This window comes from Eptatretus burgeri, chromosome 11 (assembly GCF_056783735.1).
Source record: "Eptatretus burgeri isolate ZD-2024b chromosome 11, Ebu_testis_v1, whole genome shotgun sequence".
In the NCBI taxonomy this organism is placed as follows: Eukaryota; Metazoa; Chordata; class Myxini; order Myxiniformes; family Myxinidae; genus Eptatretus; species Eptatretus burgeri.
Genome location: NC_140971.1, coordinates 34,939,532 through 34,957,569, shown reverse-complemented (window position 1 = coordinate 34,957,569; position 18,038 = coordinate 34,939,532). Strand labels below are relative to the sequence as shown.

General features: G+C 42.9%; 1 long non-coding RNA gene across 1 annotated transcript in view; it reads right to left on the bottom strand.

Annotated features, from left to right (window-relative positions):
* LOC147016842 (uncharacterized) overlaps positions 1-15,592 on the bottom strand; it is a 26,024-nt gene extending 10,432 nt beyond the window's left edge. The window contains exons 1-2 of the long non-coding RNA XR_015049210.1: positions 14,240-15,592; positions 13,583-13,708 (exon numbers count right to left, since the gene is read on the bottom strand). This is a non-coding gene — a long non-coding RNA (uncharacterized LOC147016842). The remainder of the gene's footprint in view (positions 1-13,582; positions 13,709-14,239) is intronic.
* Between the last annotated feature and the right edge of the window lie 2,446 nt (positions 15,593-18,038).

Below are 18,038 nucleotides of genomic sequence, written 5' to 3'. Positions count from 1 at the left end.
CAAACATTCTGTACATGCATGACATTTGTCATGCACCCTAATGCCCTATGAAAACTATGTCGGTCAACCTTGTTGTGCCAGTACACCGTTAATGTAACGTTGACATCAGACATGTATTTTTATGCATGCTTCCTGCATTCTAATGCTGACCTTTTGTAAGATTTTCATTAAGGTAATGTGTCTTTGTGTTTAAAATGGTTTCAGTAACGCGAGTGATTGCTTCCATATGAGATCTGTAGATGTACCCAACTTCTACCAATTGGTAGATTTACACCGTTTGCTTCATTGATCATTGTTTTGGCCCTTTTTGTTGTTTCTTTAAGGCTACAAAAATGTAATTGGAAATTATTTGACAACATGAAATATATCATGCAAATATTTGAAATGACTATTCACGTGAAACTTCCCTCAAAGCCACTAAAGGCCCAGTCACACCTTGACGTTTTAGCCAGGAATGGCAACGTATAAAAATGCACGTAAAACGTTGGCGTACGCTGGAGTTTTGAGGTTTTTTAAAAAAGTTTTGGTCATATTCATAACGTGTTGGTCGTATGCATAACGTATTAGTAATGGGCACAGAACGTTTCGTTGTGTTAAAGATAACTTATACCAACGAATGCTTAGCCTGTTGTCGGCGTTCACAACCTATGCCCAACGATAGTTTAACTTAGCCATAGTGCGCTGCACGTATCGCAGACGAACTCATGGCGTTCTCTGTTAAAAACCTGCCGCACGCAGATTTAAATCATAACCGCCTGAAAATTGGAAGTGTCAACATCGCAGTCACACCTTGACGATTTAGCCAGCGTATGCCGACCTATGAAAAATGTGTCTAAAACGCTGGAACACGTCGAATACGGTATGGGTAAGTTGTGTATACGTTGGGAGCACGATGAAAAACAATGAAGTACGCTGGCATATTACGTGGTACGTCGAGTACGTCGTGAAATTTCAAGCATGCTGAAAATTTTACGACGTACTCGACGTATGGCTCACAAGTTCCGCATACGCTGGCATAAGTTCTCGGCACGTTCCGCAATCGTTTACACACGTCGGCCACACGTTACTTGTAAGTTACTCATAAGTCGAAACACGTCGAGGTAATGTTTAGCATACCCGAAACTTAATTTTTAACCTACGAGTAACGTGCTTTGAACCTATTAGTAACGTGCTTTGAACCTATGAGTAGCGTGCTTTGAACCTATGTGCAACGTATCTCAAACGCACATTGGCGTATGTGGACGAATTTGATTGACGTCTTCCGGACGACCACAGAACTTACTGAACGTGTTTCTAACTTACAGCTACCGTATAATGGCGTATTGGCAGCGTTTAGGGGACTTGGTATATACAAATGGGCTTCACAAGAGGAACCCGTCAGTGTTCCAGACTCCATGTTGAGTAGATGTCAATGGCAGTAGCAGTAGTAGTAGTAGTAGTAGTAGTAGTAGTAGTTCGAGAGAATTTAGTGTTGTCAATGTTAGTAGTAATAGTATTGGTATTAGTATTAGTAGCAGTTCGAGAGAATTTAGTGATGTCGATGTTCGTAGTAGTAGTAGTAGTAGTAGTAGTAGTAGTAGTAGTAGTAGTAGTAGTTCGAGAGAATATAGTGATGTCGATGTTGGTAGTAATAGTAGTTCGAGAGAATTTAGTGTTGTCAATGTTAGGAGTAGTAGTATTAGTAGTAACAGTAGTAGTTGCAGTAGTAGTTCGAGAGAATTTAGTGATGTCGATGTTAGTAGTAGTAGTAGTAGTATCAGTAGTAGCAGTTCGAGAGAATTTAGTGATGTCGATGTTGGTAGTAGTAGTAGTAGTAGTAGTAGTAGTAGTAGTAGTAGTTCGAGAGAATTTAGTGATGTCGATGTTACTAGTAGTAGTAGGAGTAGTTGGAGAGAATTTACTGATGTCGATGTTGGTAGTAGTAGTAGTACTTTCAAGTAAAGTGTTGCAAAGTGTGAACAACGTTCGTGTAGCGTGCTTACAAAACGTTCCTCATAGGTTAGAAATAAGTTTCGGGTACGCTAAACATTACCTCGACGTGTTCGACTTATGAGTAACTTACAAGTAACGTGTTTCAACGTGTGTCAACGATCGCATAAAGTGCCTACAACTTGTGGCCAGCGTAGCGGAACGTGTGAGTCATACGCCGGCATACGTCGTAAAATTTCAAGCATGAAAAAATTCGAGGAAAGCCCAAAAGTTCAACGTTTAAAGCCAGCGTACAACGACGTATGGCAGTGTTTTTCAGCATGCTCTCAATGTTATCAAAACTTACCCATAACGTATTCGACGTGTACCAGCGTTTTAGACAAATTTTCCAAAAATCGGCATAAGCTGGCTAAAACGTCAATGTGTGACTGGGCCTTAAGGTTGATATTTTCCTTCAGGCTGTCTGCCATGATAATAATAACCTGAGTGGCTTTAAAGGGGCTGTCACACCTTGACGATTTAGCCAACCTATGCCGATTTATGAAAAATTTGCCTAATACGCTGGCACACGTCTAATACGTTATGGGTAGGTTCTGCATACGTTAAGAGCACGCTGAAAAACACTGCCATAAGTCGTTGTACGCTGGCTTTAATCGTTAAACTTTGTGGTTTTTCTCAAATTTTCGTATGCTTAAAATTTCACGACGTACTCGGCGTTTGGCTCACACGTTCCGCTACGCTGGCCATAAGGTTTAGGCACGTTATGCGATCGTTGACACACGTTATTTATATGTTATTCATATGTGGAAACACGTTGAGGTAACATTTGCGTACCCGAAACTTATTCATAAACTATAGGTAACGTTTTATAAGCACGCTACACGAACGTTGTTCACAGCTCGCAACGCGCTACTAGAAAGTTTCTCATACATCGAAACACATCAAAGTAATGTTTAGGGAACCCGTGACTTATTTATAATCTATGAGTAACGTGCTTGGGAATTAGTTGTAGAGCATGTCCTATGCACAAATAAGTATGTAGACGTATTTGACGTCTTCAAGATGACCACAGAACTTACTGAATGCGTTTCTAACAAACAGCCGACATAGAATGACGTATTCACAGCGATTAGGGAAATTGGTATATAAAAAGGGCCTTCGCAGGAAGACCCTGTCTTTTTTTCGACTTCGTGGTGAGTACATGTCGTTGTCATTCCGAGAGATGGAGGATACGGCAACGCTGAGACGACAATACCTACCTGTCCTCGAACATCAACATGACCTCATCGAGTTGACACTGCACCAGTTGCGTGCCAATAGAGCCCGGAGAAGAAGACGTGAACCATGGATCGGGAGGTGACGCCATTATGGTATATATGACCAGCTCATGGTGGAACTCCGGAACGAGGACCAAGCATCCTTCATCAACTTCCTGCGAATGCCCCCAGCTATGTTCGATGAGCTGCTAGCCAGAGTGGGTCCAAGGATAACCAAGGATTATTATGAAATCATTTCAATAGTCCAGTGGAAGCGATTTAACTCTTTCAATGGAAACGATTTGAATTGCCTTGCACCAGCGTCAAAAAACAATAGGCGAGTGACAGCCGTTTATTAAAATAGTTTAGTGGCAGTCAATGGATAGCAAACGTCACATAATCGTAAATGATGCGCTCCCACGTTATGCATACGCTAGACTATCGTTGGGCATAGGTTGTGGACGCCTAAAACACGATAAGCAATCGTTGGTATAACTAATCTATAAGTTATCGAAGCGTTCTGTGTTCATTACTAGTACATTATGAATTTGTCAAAGTCTTTTTTAATAATTTCAATAGTAAAACAAAGAAATATTTCATCTTCGGAATGAGGAAAAAAAATTAGCCCTTTCAGAACATCGAACAATGGTGCAAAGTATTCTCCTATTCTATGACGCAACGAGGATCCATCATCCCCCACAGCCTCCACATCACGCTCATATACTACTGACATAGACATACAGCTACTACCAATGCAACTACCACTACAACTACTACTACTATTATTACTGTCACGCACACCTACTACTAGTAATAGTACTGCTACTATTGATACTACCGGCGTTCACATCTACTCACCATGGAGTCTGGAACACTGACGGGTTCCTCTTGTGAAGCCCATTAGTATATACCAATTCCCCTAAACACTGCCAATATGCCAGTACACGGTAGATGTAAGTCAGAAACACTTTCAGTAAGTTCTATGGTTGTCCGGAAGACGTCAATTTAATTCGTCTACATACGACAATGTGCGTTTTACATACGTTACAAATAGGTCCATAGCATGTTACTCAAAGGTTAGAAGCACGTTTTACTTAGGTTCAAAACATGCTACTCATAGGTTAAACACACGTTACTCTTACGTCCATAGCACGCCAGTCATTGGTTCAATCCCAGTTATACATAGTTTCAATGCACGTTACTCATAGTTTCCAAGCACGTTAAACATAGGCGAAGCTAACGCTACTTATTTGTTCAAAGCACGTTACTCATCGGTTAGAAATTTGGTTTCAAGTATGTTGGCCATTACCTTGATGTGCTTCGACTTATGAGTAACCAACAAGTAACGTGTGTTCGCCGTGTTTAAACGATCGCGGAACGTGCTAGGAACAGATGCCAACGCATGCGAAACGTGTGAGCCTTACGTCGAGTAGGTCTTAAAATTTTCAGCATGCTTGAAATTTCACGACGTATCAAACGGACTAGGTAATATGCCAGCGTACTTCAATGATTTCCAGCATACTCTAAACGTATACACAACTTACCTATAGCGTAGTTGACGTGTGCCTAGCGTTGTAAATAGATTTTTGATCGAATAGCATATGCTGGCAAAATCGTCAAGGTGTGACTGCGATGTTGACACTTCAAATTCTCAGGCAGTTTTGATTTCAATCGGCGTCCGGCAAGTTCTTAACTGGCTATGCCACGAGTTCGCCGGCGATACGTATAGCGCGCAAAGGGTAAGTGAGACTATCATTTGTCATAGGTTTTGAACGCCGACCACAAGGTAAGCATTCGTTGGTAAAAGTTATGTATAACACAACGAAACGTTCTGTGCCCGTTACTAATATGTTATGCAAACGACCAACACGTTATGAATACGCCAAAAACTTAAAAAAAAAAAAAAACATCAAAATTTCAGCGTACGCCAACGTTTTACATACATTTTTATACGTTGCCATTGCTGCCTAAAACGTCAAGGTGTGACAGGGCCCTAAAGGCCCAGTCACACCTTGACGTTTTAGCCAACGTATGCCGATTTTTGAATTTTTTTTCTAAAACGCTGGCACACGTTGAATACGTTATGGGTAAGTTTTGATAACACTGAGAGCACGTTGAAAAACACTGCCATACGTCGTTGTACGTTGGCTTTAAACGTTGTACTTTTCGGTTGTCCTCAAATTTTTCCATGCTTGAAATTTCACGACGTATGCCGGCGTATGACTCACACGTTCCGCTACGCTGGCCACAAGTTGTATGCACGGTCTGCGATCGTTGACAGACGTCAACACATGCTACTTGTAAGTTAATCATAAGCTGAGACACGCCGAGGTAATGTTTAGCGTACCCGAAACTTATTTCTAACCTATGATTAACGTGTTGTTGGCACGTTACGCGATCGTTGCCACACGTCGACAGACGTTACTTTTAAGTTACTCATAGGCTGAAAGACGTCGGTATAATGGATCGTCCTTGCGTCAGCGTCCACGGCCATGGCCAGGACACTTATTTACAGCATTCTTCAAACTTTTCTTCGGCATGACGAGGATGTTCACACTTCGATGTCTAGCTTGGCTATGATTCCAATTGTCCATCGGCAGTGTCTATTTAAAATAGTCGAGTTTGAGCGTTTTAACACGTTCAGAAGAAACGCTTCAAATTTCCAAACCCCAGCGTCAAAAAACAAAGGCGAGTGACAGCAATTTAAATCGTTCATTGTAAACAATGAAAATAGCTGAGTGGTACCGTTTAAAAGTCGTTGAGTGTAAAAAAAATCCAATTGTTGAGCGCAAGCGCCTACTTTCAATAGTGGAGATGCAGCCATTTAAATCGTTGAGTGGCAGCCTATGAATAGCAAACCCCACGTCACCGGCAAAGATAAACTGCCGCACGATATGGATAAGTTAGGCTATCGTTGGGCATAGTTTGTGAACGCCGGCTACACGATAATTATTCGTTGGTATACCGTATCTATAAGTTATCGAAGCGCTCTATGCACATTATTAGTTCATTGTGCATTTGTCCAACCCCTTATGAATAGATCTAAATCGTAAAAACAAGCCATAGCTCATTGTTGAAAAAGCCCCATAAAAAATTAGCCGCGAATAACTTCGAACAATGGTGAAAAGATGTCTCCTACCCGTGGACACGCGGACGCAAGGAGGATCCATCATAACCTACACCCTCCCCCTGACACTCACCTACTACTGCCAACATGAACAAACTACTACTAATACTAATACTAATACTGATACTGATACTGATACTGTTACTGCTGACATGGACATCAACTCAAAAAGGAACTCGAAAACACTGTTGGGTTCCCCTTTTATGAACACCATTTTTATATACCAATTCCCAAAACCGCTGGGAACACGTCTTTATATGGCAGTTGTAAGTTAGAAACACGTTCATTTATTTTTTTTGTCGACCAGAAGACGTCATTGGAATACATCTACATACGTCAATGTGTGTTGGGACTACGTAAAGAATTGGTTCAAAGCACGTCAAACATAAGTTAGAAATAAGTTTCGCGTAAAAAAGACATTACTGCGACGTGTTTCGACTTATGAGTAGCTTATAAGTAGCCTTTGTGGACGTGTGTAAGCGTCCACATATCGTGTGTAAAACTTATCCCCATCGCATGCGGAACGTGTGCCATACGCCGAGTACGTCGTAAAATTTTGAACATGTTTAAAATTTCTTGACGTACTCTACTTACTACGACGTATGATAGCGTACTTTAGCGTTCTACTCACGTATACCAAACTTACTCATACCGTATTTGACGTGCCCCAACGTTTTAGACACATTTTTCTTAGGTCGGCATACGCTGGCAAGATCGCCAAGGTGTGACCGCGATGTTGACACTTCCATTTCTACGGCAGTTATGATTCGAATCGTTGTGCGTCAGCCTCTTAATAGGCTACGTCACGACATCGTCGGCGATGCGTGCAACGCGCTATGCCGAAGTTAGACTATCGTTGGGCATCGGTTGTGTAGGCTGACAACAGGTTCAGCATTCGTTGGTATAAGTTATCTATAACACAACGAAACGTTCTGTGTCCGTTACTAATGCGTTATACATAAGACCAAGTCGCTATGAATACGTCTGAATCTTTAAAAAAAAAACATCAAAAGTTCAACGTAAGCCAGCGTTTTACATAAATTTTAATACGTTGCCATCGCTGGCTAAAACATCAAGGTGTGACTGGGCCTTAAGGGAAGTTTCATGTGAATAGTCATTTCAAATGTTTGTATGGTATATTTCATGTTATCAAATAATTTCTGATTCCATTTTTGTTCTGTCTGCATACAGGACTTCATATGAGAGAGACTTTTCTCGGAGACAGGGTTCTCTCCTTATAGAAGTGGGAGAGAGGGCTTTATATATTAGAAAGTCAGCGGTTACGAGGAGATTTGAAAGAGAGTTAAAGATAACGAAAGTTTTTTTCAGCAGAATGGACAGTGACAGAACTCGAAGGGCACACGGTGCAGCGTATACCTCTGTCACGGAATGACGAGATCGTATCAGGCCCAATACATTTTTGAAATATCATGCTATGCAATACGACATCGTTTTCAGCCCTATCTCTCAATGGTGAAGAATCACTTTAAACTTAAATAATTCTCGTTTCCAGATCCGGATTTGGATCTTCACCAAAATCGAAACAATTCTTCCTTGTCCCACACCCAACCTGTCCACCAAGTTTCATCTGAATCCATCCACAACGTTTTGAGATATCCTGTACACAGACAAATAGACAGAAAGGGGTGAAAACATAACCTCCTTCACCTTCGGTGGCGGAGGTAATAAACTAGAGAGTTCATAGAACACCTTACCCCACGCAGTCTTTAGAAACAAGGACATGGGCAGTGTCTGCGAGCAGCAAATTTGATTGGTCATGATGATGTAAAACGCTGTAATATTTTGTTGAAGTACTGCTAAACGAAACGAAATGTAGTTCTTCGTGTTTGTTGTTTGTGTCCTCTATGACGTCTGTAACTGTAAATTTCCTGTTTGGAATGATTTTCAATTTTGTTTAACTGAGTGCATCAGCTAGGGGATCCTCGTGTGCAAAAAATGTACCCAAAGTTACCCACTGGAATTTTGAAGTTGAGCACTTCCCCTAACAGAAAAAAACTTGGTTACCATTTCCATAACCGGCAACAAGTGCTAAAATGGTGCCTCTTTTGGGGGTTCCGACGGAAATTGTCGGGCCAATAATTATTAGGGGTAGTGGAAATGAAAACGACTGATACTTTGCAGTCTTATACCTTAGAAACACAAACTACCCCTCAAAATGTCGGTCTTGAGACCCTCTTTCATATGATATGCAAATTAGGTTCATTGTTTCAAGAATCAGGTCACTAGAGGTCATAAGGTCACAAAAATTTGGGTCAAGTGAAAATCTGACCTATTTCTGAAAGATGCCCCACAGAACATACCACATCCATATTTTACCCTCTCTGAGGGTCTATCCCATCACTATTGGTGCCAAGGAACACAATCATGAATAAAGTGGAATTTGTTGCAATAAAATGAAAACAGCACAGAATGGAAAGCGGTCGACTTTCAATCTGATCACTTTTTTGGCCACTGCTTTAACGATTAAACGAAAATGAACAATGGGATGTTTCAAAGCGGTTGGAGCAGACCTTGTGTTGGAACAGAATATCAACAGAGCCCAGAAAAGTGCATCAGGAATAATTGGTAGTTCAAGAAAGAAGAAGTTTGTTGCCAAGTGGGAACTGATATATCATGAGATGCTTGCCATCACAAACCTTCACAGATAACTTGCTGGTATAGGTTGTTCCTCCTATGAGTTAGAAGTCAACAGGCCATTCAGCAAAGCAGCAACCGAGTTTGAGGAGGCCAACATTCAAGCCATATTAAATGTCATAGAGAAGAATGAGAATCCCTTCCTCACTCTCCCCAAAAGAGGAAATGCTCCACAATACCTTGATCAAGGAAGTCATGTCAGAAGATATCAGAGAATAGCTGCTGAACGTGGAAAGAATCGGCAACGATACCTACGAGAAACTTCGTAGAGAAAGATACATAGAGAAGACCGTTCAACTGTCAGACACGATTCATCGCACCAACCTTAAAACCTTCCCTGCAATCCACAAAAATTCATTCCCACACAAAGGAAAAGCAAAACTCAACAAGCGAGAAGATGCTCAGATGAAACGTACACTAGAGATTGCAAAGAAATGAGGACGGACTATGGAGGAACTCCTGCAGTACGATGTGTGTACAACATCTCCTCTCTTTGATGACGAACGCCTCATGACCAAGCCAATTAAAAGTGAAATTGTCCATGAACTTGAAGCTCATCTCAGTGACCAGGACCCAAGAACACCGAGACCTGATGACTCAATGGGAACATGCTGTGTAGTTGATGTGATGACAAACATTCGCAAGATCCAAACAAAGAGTTCAAAAAATTTGGTGACTTCTGTGATGCCTTTCTCGGCTATGTTGTCTCTAGAGCAAAGGGTGTCTCGAGAATTGATTTTGTGTTCGATTCCTACATGGGAACGTCTTTGAAGGATTCTGAGCGGCAAAGGCGAGAGAAGAAGTCACCCATAGAACTGCATGATGTGTCCAGGGAAACCCCTCTCCCTCGAGAAATGGACAGGTTTTGGCCATCCAGTGTCAACAAAGCAAAATTTGAATCCCTCATTCATGCAGAGGCGCTGGTACTGAATTGGAGTGCTCCGACGTTGGAGATTATAGTCAGTCATTTCTATGGACCAGACAGCATCGTCGTTTCGTGTTGGTCCATGACATCGAGACCTGTAGAGGTTCCACAACTCAAGTGTAATGTAGAAGAGGCTGACATGAGGATTATACTACATGCAATGCACGCTGTTAATCAAGGTAAAAATCGTATCGTAGTCCTATCGTCAGACACGGATGTGTTCACTTTGCTGATGTTCTAATGGAGCGAGCTGAATGTGAACGGCCTCGAAGAACTCTGGGTGAAGGGGTTGGTGACTCGACAAGATACATTCCGATACATATCCTTTCAAAGAGGATTGGACGAAGTTTGTGTCAGGTTTTGCCCACTGTCCACACACTAACTGGGTGTGACTACACAAGTAAAGTTGGAACCAAGCATGCTGCTCTAATAGCCAATCCAGAGATGTACTTAAAGGACTTTGTAGTGGCGACAGGTAACTTGGATACAGTAATTAATAAAGTAGAAGCCTATCTGACACAAGTCCTTAAGAAAGGAACAATGATGAAAACCATGAACCAGCTCCAAAGCCACAGGTATCATCATGCCAAGCGGTCATGTTTAGATGACCTGCCACCCACAAATCATGCCATTCCGTTGCACATTTTGAGAGCCTAATTTGCTACAAAAGAGATGGTGTCCCTACTCTCATTATGTGAACCCTCTGACCCAAGACAATTTGGTTTCGAATTTATCGATGATCTTCTGGTCCCAAGCACAGGGAACAATCCAATTCCTGAAGACATTGCAATCCACTGCACATGTCAAAAGTGTGGAACTCTGAGATGTCCTTGCCTGTTGTACATTTGCCTGAGATGTCCTTGCCTGTTGTACATTTGCCTGAGATGTCCTTGCATGTTGTAATAATCCCTGTTGTACATTTTGCACTTGTCAAAGTGACTCGGAAAAGTCAGAATGTCAAAATGTATTTGGTGTCGTCAGAAAGTGAGTGACTGACTCATAAATTTATACGCATTTCCAAACCAGAATCACATTCCACCAGTTGGTATGTGTTTACTTACTATGTTGGAGTGGAAGTTTTTGTTTATTGTTTCAGCCCTATGGTGGTCATTAAGTACATTCCATTCATATCTGTCCATTCATATCTGTATTTTTTGTATCTATTCCAAAAAATTTGACCCCAATAGAGGACAAAAATATGGATGTGGCATGTGCTGTTGGGCATTTTCCACAGAAATTTTCACTTGACCCCAATTTCCGTGACTTTTTGACATCTAATGACCTAATTATTGACCCAATCTCCATAAGGGTAATATCATATGGAAGGGTATTCTAAGGCAAACCATTTTAAGGGCTAATTTGTCTATCTAGGGTGAACGGGCGTGACATAATAACCATTTAAGTTTCCCAACAGGAAATCGCTTAAGCGGTGGCCAAAAAGTGATCAGATTAAAGTCGGCCGCTTTCCATTCTGTGCTGTTTTCATTCTATTATAACAAATTCCACTTTATTCATATGATTGTGTTCCTTGGCACCTATGGTGATGGGATAGACCCTCAGAGAGGGTAAAATAGGGATGTGGCACGTTCTGTGGGGCATGTTTCAGAGATAGGTCAGATTTTCACTTGACCCAAATTTTCGTGACCTTTTGACCTCTAGTGACCTGATTCTTGAACCAATGAACCTAATTTGCATATCATATGAAAGAGGGTCTCAAGACCGACATTTTGAGCGGTAGTTTATGTTTCTAGGGTGTAAGACTGCAAAGTAACAGTCGTTTTCATTTCCACTACCCCTAATAATTGGCCCGACAATCTCCGTCGGAACCCCCAAAAGAGGAACGATTTTCGCACTTATTGCCGGGTTATGGAAATGGTAACCAAGTTTTTCTGTTACAAAAAGTGATCAACTTCAAAATTCCAGTTGGTAACTTAGGGGAATTTTTTTGCACACGAGAAGCCCCTAGCTGATGCACGAACTGTCAGACAGGCAGAACAATTTTTTTTTTTTTAATCTCACGACTGAGTATGCACCAAAAAAAAAAAAATTGGGACAAATTCAGAGCCAAAGTATTGCGAAACTACAGCTTTGTTTTCTGATTCATGTTCCAATTTGTGTTCAATTGAAATAAAGTTGTTCCTCGATCATAAACTGATGCTTGCAGATAGACAGACAGACAAAGTAAACCAACTTCTAAACCCTGTTTTGCACTTTACGTGCATGGAGTAATAAGAGGAAAGTTAAGACAGTAGTATGGCAGGGGTCTTTCCCTTAGAGAGTAGTTAATGCATCGAATGGTCCCTTTGGAAAGGCAGTGACAGCAGAAACAGTCCATAGGTTTAAATTGGAATTCGATAGTTACCAATAGACATCGAGGATAGACGGGTACATGGACATTAACAGGAATGGGAGATACCTTAGGTATGGATGGGTGATTGCATACATATGGAGTAAGTGTGAGGTCTGTGAGAGGGTCTCCAGAAAAGGTTAATGTGCTGTCAGTTTGTTCATTCCTCATCCTTCACCGTGTTTTCCCCCTCCTCCCTCCAAAATATTTTATCCTCCCCCCCCCCCCCCACCGAGAGAAATGAAGTCGATAAACTGATAGATTTGATTAATATTTGGTGTTGACGTTGTGCAGGCATGATGGGACAAATGTCTTCCCCCGATGTTAAAGTTCCTTGGATTTCCTTGCTGTCCATTCTTCTTGCTGCGTCGAATCAAGTTTGATTACAACTTTTTATTTTGACCAGTATTGTCAATGAATTGAGTTTTCTCTCCTTTTATTATACCGAGAGAGCATTGTTTCCTGGCTCTTGGCACACACTTTTGCTACATCTTCTTTGAGAGACCGCTGTTGGAGTCTGGGCATGATTCCTTGTCCGACTATAAACTGTCAGATTGGAGATTTGCAAGCAGGGAATTGCATCACAGTGCACCATCCCTCGGATGGACGTTAAGCGGGGTGTCCTGTCTGCTAGCACTCGTTGGTGGACATCAAAAGTAGACAAAGTATTTTCAAAAGACTGGGCGAGTTATTTCCAGCACCCTGGCCAAATTCCAAAATCCTGCCGAAGTTGCCTTCAGTCGAACATCTGCCTGACCAGCCAGTTACTAAAATATTTGAGCCAAACACAATCTTCAGCCATTCCACAAGGATGGTGGACATCGAGGCCGTTAAAGAAGTCGTAATGAAAGCAGAGCTCTTATCTCATGACTAAATTTTTGGCAGCGCGCCTAAAAATTACACCTGGTCACGTATGCATGTGCGTGCACCTGTTTATTATTAGGGTATAGAGACTGGAGGGTCTAGAAAAAGTCATCAGAAACGTGTGAAACTCATTGCGCAAGGGTTTCCGTGTCTGTATTGCGCAAAGCGCAAAATGTCTGGTGTCTGCAACGTCATTCCACGGTGCTATCATTCAACATTGTCACGATCTCTTTCGTCAAAAATCAGGGTGGACTGACGTCACCAGTCATAGGTAAGCAATCACAGCAGCGCATTCACATTCCTGAGCCTCGACCTTTAATGGTAGTTACCAAGATAAGGAATGCACGAAGTTTACGAAATGTAACAATCTGAAAATGTAAAAATAAAACCATGCGTTTTATATTTCAGTACTTACTTGAAAATACAGTTCCCTAACATGTGGAATTGAAATGACCAATCAATCAACAAAACGGTGTTACCTTGCATCTCCTGCTGTCATCTGTTCACGCCGATCCGTTTCCTCTGTGGATGAAAGTGAATGTCTCCGAATGAATTGACCGCATTCTTTGCTCCAAGGTTAGTCCAATCGAATGAAGATGAAGGCTCTAATGAAGACATAATTACAGCAAAGCATTTATTTTCTCTATTTATGTTAGAAATAAATCAATTACAGTGTTCTCCTTGGCAAACTGATTCACATGACCACAAATATCACATAATCGGTGCTCTTCAGATTGAAGGTTGTTTTCACGATTAATTAGTGCACCGAATGAAATAAAATTGAGCTTTGGGCCCTGAGTCCTGTATGTGTATATTTTCAGCAGGATAGAAAGTGACAAAACCAGGGAACACAGCCTTAGAGTAGAGAATGGAAGAGTTAGGACAATATAGGAAGATCGGGGGTCTTTCACTGAGAAAGTAGTTGGACCAACTACTCGCTGAGTGAAAGATGTATGGAATGGTATCCCTAGAAAGGTAATGGAAATACTATAGTAGATTGATTTAAACTGTAATTGGATAGATACCAAGAAACAAAGTGTATAGAGACGTATGGACATTGGCAGGACTAATAGGTAGTTTCGGTATGGACGGGTGATTGTATATGTGTGTTGTGAATGTGCTGTGTGGTATAGTACCTGATGAAAGGTGCTCGGGTGGCAGTTTATAGCTGGGCCCAATTTCAAATTCAGGCTACAACTCAGAGGCAATTGTGTGTACCATGAGGCCATCCTGCCATCCCTGTTTGTGTTCAACACAATAAAACATGTTAGAGAACCATTGAGTTTCCTCAATTTATTCCCAACTGCCACAACTTGTATAGAACCTAACTCCAGGTGAGTCCTGCCAAAGACTTCAAACCAAACTCGGAGGCGTAGAGGTTCGAGCATCCATTCTGAGTCTGGCAGGAGAGCAGTTTGAAACCGACCCCGGCCAAGTCATATCAAAGACTTTAAAAATGCTGCATGCTGCTTGCTTGACGCTCAGCATATAAAAGGGATAGAGCATGGACAAACAACCATAAGTTTGCCACCATTGTGATGGCTTGATGAGTCCAATGGCCTCTTGCTTTGAGGTTCCTTGTAAGAGAACTTGTAGAATACATCAAAATATTTAAAAACGCATTCCAGCATTTTGTGAAAACACAAAACCACCAAATGAATAATGCAGTGTTAACCACAACATAAAACCACAGCATCAGTCAGCCAACTTGTGCTTACAAGCCTCATATGAACAAATCAACAGCCCAACCCCAAGCATAAGTAATCAACTACTCTTGGACACATTCAAAGCTCCCTGGATGTCATATCTGTTGAGAGATTCTGAGAGAGTCCTCTTTTATCAAAATAAAAGATAGTCATAAAAAAAACACATCACAACAAAGCTAAGCACATGTACTTTAACACCAACAGCAAATAACATGGTCAAACTGATACACCTGCACCTTGGGCCAAAGGTGAAAGTTTATGGTCACACAATGAATACACACTTGCCCATAGGGCCAAAATGCATGATCATGCAATGAACATTTTACTTTGGGGCCGATTGCCTGTTATCTCTTTTGAGAGATGCCGTTTTATGCATAAAAAAGGTGAAAAAAAATCAAACAATAGTACAAAGTTAAGCATATGTACATTGGCACCCAGACTGAAGTATATGGTCAAACAAATCCTCATCCGCAAGGGCAAATGCATGGTCATACCATAACTTTATCAGTCAGAAAATAATTTCACAGAGTGGATGAAACACAGGAAATTAGTTGACAGGACTTCCCATGAGGGAGTTTACAGAACTAGCAGGGCACTCGGTAGAGCGCATAACTCCGCCACGTAATGCCTAATCCACGAGAACATATCGGGCCCATTACATTTTTGAAATATCATGCTATATATCATTTTTGGCCCAGTCTCTCACTGGTGAAGAATCAATTAAAGACTTAAATAATCCTCGCATCTGGATCTGGATTTGGATCTACAACAAAACCGGATCAACTCGTCCTTGTCACCACCAAACCTGTCCACCAAGTTTCATCCGAATCCGTCCACAACTTTTTGAGATATCTATGTATATATATATATATATATATATATATATATATATATATATATATATATATATATATATATATATATATATATATATATATATATTGTTGCGGATTCGCGCCCGCCGGCGTGCGAACGGCCACGTAACTCGAATCGCGGCACGTCGCCCACCGGACGGACAATCCCGTCGTGACCCTCTCGGACTAACGCCGGGAACTAGTCACGGGTGGGCCTTTCGGCCTCACCACGATCGTGCCAATCGGCCCCCCGCGTGGGATAGGGTTGCTCGCCAAATTCGACCTACCTAAGTACCCACACGGAGGGTAGACCGGGCGATCGCACCTCGCCGAAGGTCGACTTCGGACACGGGCCACTTTAAGCGACCCATTCCGTACTATCGGGATAACCGAGCGGTGTTATCGTCAACCCCGACGGTTCGATTAATTATCGGGCGTTTTAGCCCACGACCAAGCCTTTACGTGAAGTAAGATGGAGATTCAATAAAGGAAAAGACGAAGCGAAACGGGAAAAACAGTTCAACATAAAGCACATTTATTCCGCGATGGCACACGGATAGCACACATATACAATTATACACCAAAAGCAAATGTAAAAGAAGAAACACCACAATAATGCACAAAAAGCAAATGTAAAAGTGAGACACAATGCAGATCTACCACCGACTACCGAGCACACGGCAACACTTATACAGTTTTACTTCACAGACGGTGCCGACAACACATATACTCAAAGCAAAAGAAAAAGGGACCACCCTCCACTATGAGGGGGCAGACGGGCCTGGGGCCGAGACCGCGTCGAGCCTACCCGTCTGGTGATGAGCCGCAAAATGGCGGTGGCGCCCCGACTCCGCGGGCCTCGCTGGCACTGCCTGGTATGGGGTGGGAACGGGGCCCCCTTCTCGCACTATCTCAGCGCGGGGGGGGGGAAACAGGAGGGGGTTGTTGATGCTCGGGGGAAGGAGGATATCTCGCTGGCTCGGGTCCCGCGACGAGCGTCTCCACCGCGACCTCGGTCGCGTTATCGGCCTCTCCTCTCCGCAGCTCCCCGACTCTGACACGAGCGCCCTCTCGACTGCCTTCGCCGCCGCCACCTCTCCAACTCTCCCCAGCTCCGTCCAACTGCTTTCTCCGACTCTTCTCTTCTCAACTCTCCTTGACTGACTCAACTCCTCCGACTCTTCCCAACTCCACTGCCTTTTTGGCGAGCGAACGCGGCCCTTTATAGCCCCCGTGGCTTCGCTCATTCACCTTCGACCCTTTACCTCTGGCTGGCTCCCCATTGGACAGAGGAAAAGTGGGCGTGAATGCTTTTTGATCCGCGAATCTGCATATAGCGATTATACTCCAACGCACCTGGAGGCGGGGCCAAATCGCCCCACGCTTGCCGATAGGACGGAACAGAAGTGGGCGTGAGTCGTTTTTGATCCGATTGCTTCGGAAAGGCTGGTGTTTTTGCACCCGCTGCTCGGTGCGCGCCCTGCACGAGTCCAGGATCGGCGCCCACAAGCGGCGCGGGAATGGCGGTGATGCGATGGTTGCGAGAGCGAGATGTGACGGTAAGGGTCGTGGCTGTGGTTGTGAAGCGGCGTTGCGGTTGGTGGTTGTTGTGTGATGGCTGTTGAGACGTGGTTGGTGGTGGTTGTGATGGTAGTAATGGCGGCTGGTCCAAAATAAAGATAGCAAAAGAAAAACGGCTGTCTAGAGGGGTCGCAGCCCGAATGAATGACATTTATTCCCTCTAAACAACGGGTTTGGGCCTAACTACACATATACTTACAGAGATATCTCACCTAAGGGACCTGAATGGTGGTTTGCGAATTTCGTCAACCACAACACTACCCCATCCCCTTTTTACAGACTCGTCCCGAGTCGTCAAATTTTCGTGTGCCATCATGTGTAGTTTTCCCCTAGTACATTTTACCTACGGATCCCTGAGTGCGACATTCATGGTATTCGTGTCCCCAAAATAAATAACCCGAGGGCTGAGTAACTACCTAAACAAACTCACTCACACGGACGACAAATAAAATTGCCGGCGCTAAGACAGACATGCCGGGGGCGCACTCATATTTACAGTACATCTTAACCTTAACTTACAAATTTTACACTAAACCATGGCCCAGGATCAATGAACTCTGCAAAAAGAAAGCAGTTAGCAGGGAGCCAGGCTGCTCGCATGCAGTCTCTGGCTCAAACAATACAGGTGACGGGAAACGTGGCCGGCTGCTCACTCGCAGTCCAAGGTCTTCCCTTTTTAACTGAACGCAGTGAACCACAACGGTGCATGGGCTGCACAAACGCAGTCTCCGTGCCAGCTCAAGTGGCACACGCAATGAACACAACGAATGGATGGACGAATGGATGAATGAATG